Here is a 6,665-nt window from a genome sequence, read left to right as displayed (position 1 = left end):
AAAAGTTTTAAAGAGTTTCCAGAAATCTCTTCTATCCATCCATCCTTCCTACAGCCACGAGCCGCGAGATGGAGGCCACAGTCTATGGCCGATGCTGGGTCTCGCTACCTCCCTGCAATCTTCACAGGCTTCCTTTGTGACGGTAACTCCTGACATATATGGAAAATGTCAAAGTCTCTTAAATGTGGCAAAAAGAAGAATTTGGGAATTTTGCTTTCTCATTTCCTAGATCCCTGACCTGCTACATCCATGATATAACAATTCTGAGTGTCAGCAAATCTGAGCCAGTAAAATCTGCTCTAAGTACCTTTCTGGGAATGAAGAAAGCGTGGTCAGATACAGGAGCAGCTGACAGGAGGAGTAACATGAGCCTCCAATGTAGAGGCCCACCTGCCACGTGCCTGATGTCTTCTCACGTGGTAGAGGAGCCTTCTCAGACATAGTTCTGCAGAATGTGGTGTCTGTAATATGGGCAGTGGATACGTGCATTGCCAGAACCCCGCGCAACATTTATGAAGACGTTCCGAGCAGCAAACGGAATGACCTAGAAACTGCAATATCCTATGGGAATTATGTGGCAGCATTATGTGGGCTCAATATGGTGGTAATGAGTGGGCTGAGTATAGCAGTATTATCATTGCACTATATGGCACGAGAGGTGTCACGTAGGTTGAAACTAAGATAAACAGTCCAAAAAAAAGGCAAATACCTTTTGAGAGCCACTGTCTTACAGAGAAGGACATGCAGGTCAGTCTGCGTCCAGCGTCCTACAAACCAGAAGATTTCATGCCGCTAAATAGACTGCAATGAAAATACAATGGAACAACTCTGCTGCCCTCTTGTGGTGAATAAGTAAGAATTACATGTTAAATACTTAGAATTGAGAGTACAGTACCAAGATATATATCTTTCCTGTATGTTAAATACTTACATCGGAAACATTTACATATCTATTTATCTATCTATGCCATACAGTTACGTCCATGTATATTTGGACAGAGACAACATTTTTCTAATTTTGGTTATAGACATTACCACAATGAATTTTAAACAAAACAATTCAGATGAAGTTGAAGTTCAGACTTTCAGCTTTCATTTGAGGGTATCCACATTAAAACTAGATGAAGGGTTTAGGAGTTTCAGCTCCTTAACATGTGCCACCCTGTTTTTAAAGGGACCAAAACTAATTGGACAGAATAAATAATTTTAAATAAAATGTTCATTTCTAGTACTTGGTTGAAAACCCTTTGTTGGTAATGACTGCCTGAAGTCTTGAACACATGGACATCACCAGACGCTGTGTTTCCTTCTTTTCTTTTTGATGCTCGGCCAGGCCTTCACTGCGGTGGTTTTCAGTTGCTGTTTGTTTTGGGCCTTTCTGTCTGAAGTTTAGTCTTTAACAAGTGAAATTGCTGCTCAATTGGGTTGAGATCAGATGACTGACTTGGCCATTCTAGAATATTCCACTTCTTTGCTTTAATAAACTCCTGGGTTGCTTTGGCTTTATGTTTTGGGTCATTGTCCATCTGTAGTATGAAATGACGACCAATCAGTTTGGCTGCATTTGGCTGGATCTGAGCACACAGTATGGCGGCTCTGAAGACCTCAGAATTCATTCCTGTGTCACATCATCAATAAACACTAGTGACCCAGTGCCACTGGCAGCCATGCATGCCCGCGCCATCACACTGCCTCCGCCGTGTTTTACAGATGATGTGGTATGCTTTGGATCATGAGCTGGACCGCGCATCGCCATACTTTTCTCTTTCCATCATTCTGGTAGAGGTTGATCTTGGTTTCATCTGTCCAAAGAATGTTCTTCCAGAACTGTGCGGCTTTTTTAGATGTTTTTAGCCTTTTTATTCTTGATGCTTATGAGTGGCTGCACCGTGCAGTGAACCCTCTGTAGTTACTTTCATACAGTCTTCTCTTTATGGTAGATTTGGATATTGATACGCCGACCTCCTGGAGAGTGTTGGTCACTTGGTTGGCTGTTGTGAAGGGGTTTCTCTTCACCCTGGAGATTATTCTACGATCATCCACCACTGTTGTCTTCCGTGGGCGCCCAGGTCTTTTTGATGAGTTCACCAGTGCTTTCTTTCTTTCTCAGGATGGACCAAACTGTAGATTTTGCCACTCCTAATATTGTAGCAATTTCTCGGATGGGTCTTTTCTGTTTTCACAGCTTAAGGATGGCTTGTTTCACCTGCATGGAGAACTCCTTTGACCGCATGTTTATGGAGCGCCCCCAGACACAGGGCCGCGGGGTACTCGGTACCGGTCCTCTCTGTCTCGGTGCTGGGGTTGTCACCGTGGCTGGACCTGGTCCGTGACCCTGCTAAGGGGCGTCCAATAAAAGGGGTGATGGTAGTTTGTCAAGGGTTCGTGACGCCACCTGTGGTATTCGGTCAGGGTGACCGACACTGCTTAGGGGTCCGCTGGGGTGATGTTATGGCAGCTAGATGGTATACCTTCCCACAGGTGAAGTATATCCCCAGGGCTTCCCAGTAGTGTAGGTGGCGATGATGTGAGGCGCAGTTAATAACGAGAACACAAGGTTGCAGTCTCTTTACCTTTTACTGAGGACTTTGGGATCCGCAATCCAGAGCACTGCTAACAGGGCTGGCTGAGTCCAGCCGGTCCAAAGGCACATCCAGAGTTCCCTTTGCAGGTGGAAATCAGTGCCTACCAACTAGCGCCTGTGTGTTGTAGTTCTACCCTGCTGAGCATTCGGTATAGTCCTCACAACTTTCATATCTGTTCTTTCTCTTTCTCTCCGTCCCCCAAGTTATTGTCTGGATAGGATGCACCCGTTTGACGGGTAGGCTCGGAGCTATTCTGAGACACTAGAGACGCCCCTCTCTAACTTTGCCCCCTATGTCTGGTTAGGTGATTTAAGGTAGACAGCCAACCTAAAATCAACTGTCCTGCCGCTGTTTGAAGTAGTGCTTGGAGTCTGTTACTTCCTCGGCGTTCCGGCCACCGCCTATGCGCCTCAGTAGGATGTTGCCGATCACGGGGCACGACTCCTACTGGATATCTCCTTGTGCTGCGATTTCGTTTCTCACTTCTCCACAATATCCTTCGCTTCGTGTTCTTTCTTAGGATACCGCCACAAGGTAGTGCAGGCGCGGCTCCATATGTTCTGTCCTTTCTGCTAGGTACCTGCCAGGAACCCACCCCTGAAAGGTCCTCCCTGGAACTCTCCCAGGCTGCGTTCTGACTAACTTCCTATCCAACCCCCAGTTTTACCAGTGTGAGAAGTGGCCTAATACATAGTGCCTTTTGCTTCCCCTGGTGGCCGGAGTGTGAAGTGTAATGTGTGACTGTGATACCTGGTCAGGTGAACTCCTTTAGTGCAATCAGACATAACATCACTCCCCTTAGCGGCAGAGCGACATTACTGCAACGACCAGGACTCTGGGGCGCTGCATTTACTTCACAGCAAAACCTTCCAGATGCAAGCACCACACCTCAAATCAACTCCAGGCCTTTTATTCTGCTTAATTTAGAATGACATAACGAAGGGATTGCCCACACCTGTCCATGAAATCACCTTGGAGTCAATTGTTCAATTACTTTTTATCCCTTTAAAAACAAGGTGGCACATGTTAAGGAGCTGAACCTCCTAAACCCTTTATCCAATTTTAATGTGGATACCCTCAAATGAAAGCTGAAAGTCTGAACTTCAACTGCATCTGAATTGTTTTGTTTAAAATTCATTGTGGTAATGTCTATAACCAAAATTAGAAAAATGTTGTCTCTGTCCAAATATATATGGACTTTACTGTATCTATCCTCATATCTATCGATAAAAATATTTGTCATATCTCTATGTCATATAGCAGAAAATCCAACATACCATAGGACTGCTTCAAGGTGCTCCGTTTTATCTAAATAATGTAGATTAAAGATTAGTGATGAGCAAATATACTCGTTACTTGTGATTTCTCGAGCACGCTCGGGGGTCCTCCGAGTATTTTTTAGCACTCGGAGATTTAGTTTTCATCGCCGCAGCTGAATGATTTACAGCTACTAGCCGGGCTGAGTACATGTGGGGGTTGCCTGGTTGCTAGGGAATCCCCACATGTAATCAAGCAGGCTAGTAGCTGTTAATCAGCCAGCTCCAGCGAAATAAACTAAATCTCCAACTACTAAAAAATACTCGGAGGACACCCGAGCATGCTCGAGAAATCACGAGTAACGAGTATATTCGCTCATCTCTATTAAAGATTCATCCAAGCGATAAGACTGATTAGTGATTATGCATTTTGGTATTTGAGGAGGACTTGCTTGTTTCTGCTCTAAAAACTCTGTGTAAACTCAACCTAACTTGCACTGAGTTTTTGCAGAAAATTAAAAATCTAAATCTTCCAAATCTGTCAAATCTTCCTCATAAATCTCAATACTCTAAGTTTTGAGATTTTTTCACTACATGTATGCAGCATCAAACTTAGTACAGCGACCAATTGCAGTGCTATGTCAGCCCCATGTGCACTTGTATCACGTGACCCTGCAAATCGTATCATGTCTTTAACAATGGTAAAGGGATACTGGTTGTTGTTACCAGTCATCATCAGGCTACGGACCATACAGGGACATTTACATCCAGGTACCTTATAGATGATTTCTCTAATTGTCCTTTGCTTTCAACACAGTTGACCACTGCCTCCTACTACAGATTCTCTCCTCCTTTGGCATCAAAGACCTCGCCCTATCCTGGATCTCCTCATACCGTTCCAACCGCACATTCAGCGTCTCCCACTCCCATACTACCTCCTCATCCCGTCCTCTCTCTGTTGGAGTCCCCCAAGGCTCTGTTCTAGGACCCCTACTCTTCTCAATCTTTACACTGGGCCTGGGACAACTCATAAAGTCCCAAGGATTCCACTACCACCTTTATGCTGATGACACTCAGATCTACCTCTCTGGCCCAGACGTCACCGCTCTGCTGTCCAGAATCCCGGAGTGTCTATCAGACATATCCTTCTTCTCCTCTCGCTTCCTCAAACTCAATGTGAGTGCAGCGCCCCAGAGACCTGGTCGTTGCAGTATGACACTCTGCCACTAAGGGGAGTGGCGGTACGTCTGATGGCACTAAGGAATTCTCCTGACCAGGTATCACCAGCACACATTACACTTCACACTCCGGCCACTAGGGGGAGCAAAAGGCTTTATTTATTGGGCCACTCCTCACACTGGTAAAACTAGGGGCTGGGGAGGAAGTTAGTCAGAAGCTGACTGGGTTGGAACCAGGCAACATCCTGTGGCAGGGGGTGTTGCAGGGAGAAGGCACAGGGGGGGTCTCTGTCAGATGTGGGAACCTGGCAGGTGCCTAGCGACAGAACAGAACGTAACGTAACCGCGCCTGCACACCTTGCGGCGGTATCCTAAGAGAGAGACAAGAGGGGAAGAATATTGTGGAACAGTGTAAACGAGATCAGCACAAAGGAGAGCCAGTAAGAGTCGTGCCGAGAGAGGAAGGCAACATCTTACTGAGGCGCGTAGTCGGTGGCCGGATCACCGTAGGAGTAACTGACTTCAGGCCTTACTTCAAATTCCGCTGGACAGTTGATTATAGGTTGGCTGTCTACCTACTACACCTACGAAGACATAGGGGGCAACATTGGGAGAGGGGCGTCTCTAGGGTCCCGGAAGACCTCCAAGCCTTCCCGTCAAACGGGTGGCATCCTGTCCATAACATACCTGGGGGACGTTAGAAACTAGTAACATCCGGAACCAAAGAACGAGAGAGAGAGAGAGCTGTAGAGAACGAATGAGAACAGCAGTTGTGAGGCCTATTCCGAATGCTCAGCAGGGTAGGACTACAACACACAGGCGCTATTGGTAGGCAACGATTTCCATCTGCGAGGGAAACTCTGGATGTGCCCATCGGACCGGCCGGTCTCTGAGAGCCCTGTTAAACGTACTCTGGATTGAGGATCCTGAAGCCTTCAGTAAAGAGGTAAAGAGACTGCAACCTTGTGTCCTCGTTATTGCCTGCACCTCACACCATCACCATCCACCTTACTGGGAAGCCCTGGGGACATACTTCACCTGTGGGAAGGTATACCATCTGGCTGCCATTCCATCACCCCAGCGGACCCCATAGCAGTGTCGGTCCCCCTGACCGAACACCACAGGTGGCGTCACGAACCATTGATAGACTGTACAAATCCCTTCTCTGGACGCCCCTTAGCAGGGTCACGGACCGGGTCTAGCCACCGTGACAGCCTCAGAACCGAACCAGAGAGGCCCGGTACCGAGAACTCGTGGCCCTGTGTCTGGGGACGCTCCATGGACAAATCTGAACTCATCATCTTTCCTCCATCTCATAGATCTTCCTTACCTGACCTATCTATCATAATTAACGACATCACGCTTTCCCCCGTACCGGAAGTCCGCTGCCTCGGAGTAACCCTTGACTCTGCCCTAGCCCTATCCTTCAAACCGCACATCCAAGCTCTTACCACCTCCTGTCACCTTCAGCTCAAAAATATCTCCAGAATTCGTCCTTTTCTCAACCGTAAATTTACTAAAATGCTTGTGCACGCCCTCATCATCTCCCGCCTGGACTACTGCAACATCCTTTTCTGTGGCCTCCCTGTGTCCATCCTTAACTCTGCTGCCCGATTAATTCATCTCTCTCTTCTTTGCTACTCCTC

The sequence above is a fragment of the Ranitomeya imitator genome, chromosome 3 (genome assembly GCF_032444005.1).
Source record: "Ranitomeya imitator isolate aRanImi1 chromosome 3, aRanImi1.pri, whole genome shotgun sequence".
NCBI lineage: Eukaryota > Metazoa > Chordata > Amphibia > Anura > Dendrobatidae > Ranitomeya > Ranitomeya imitator.
Note: the sequence above shows the minus strand (reverse complement) of the source record.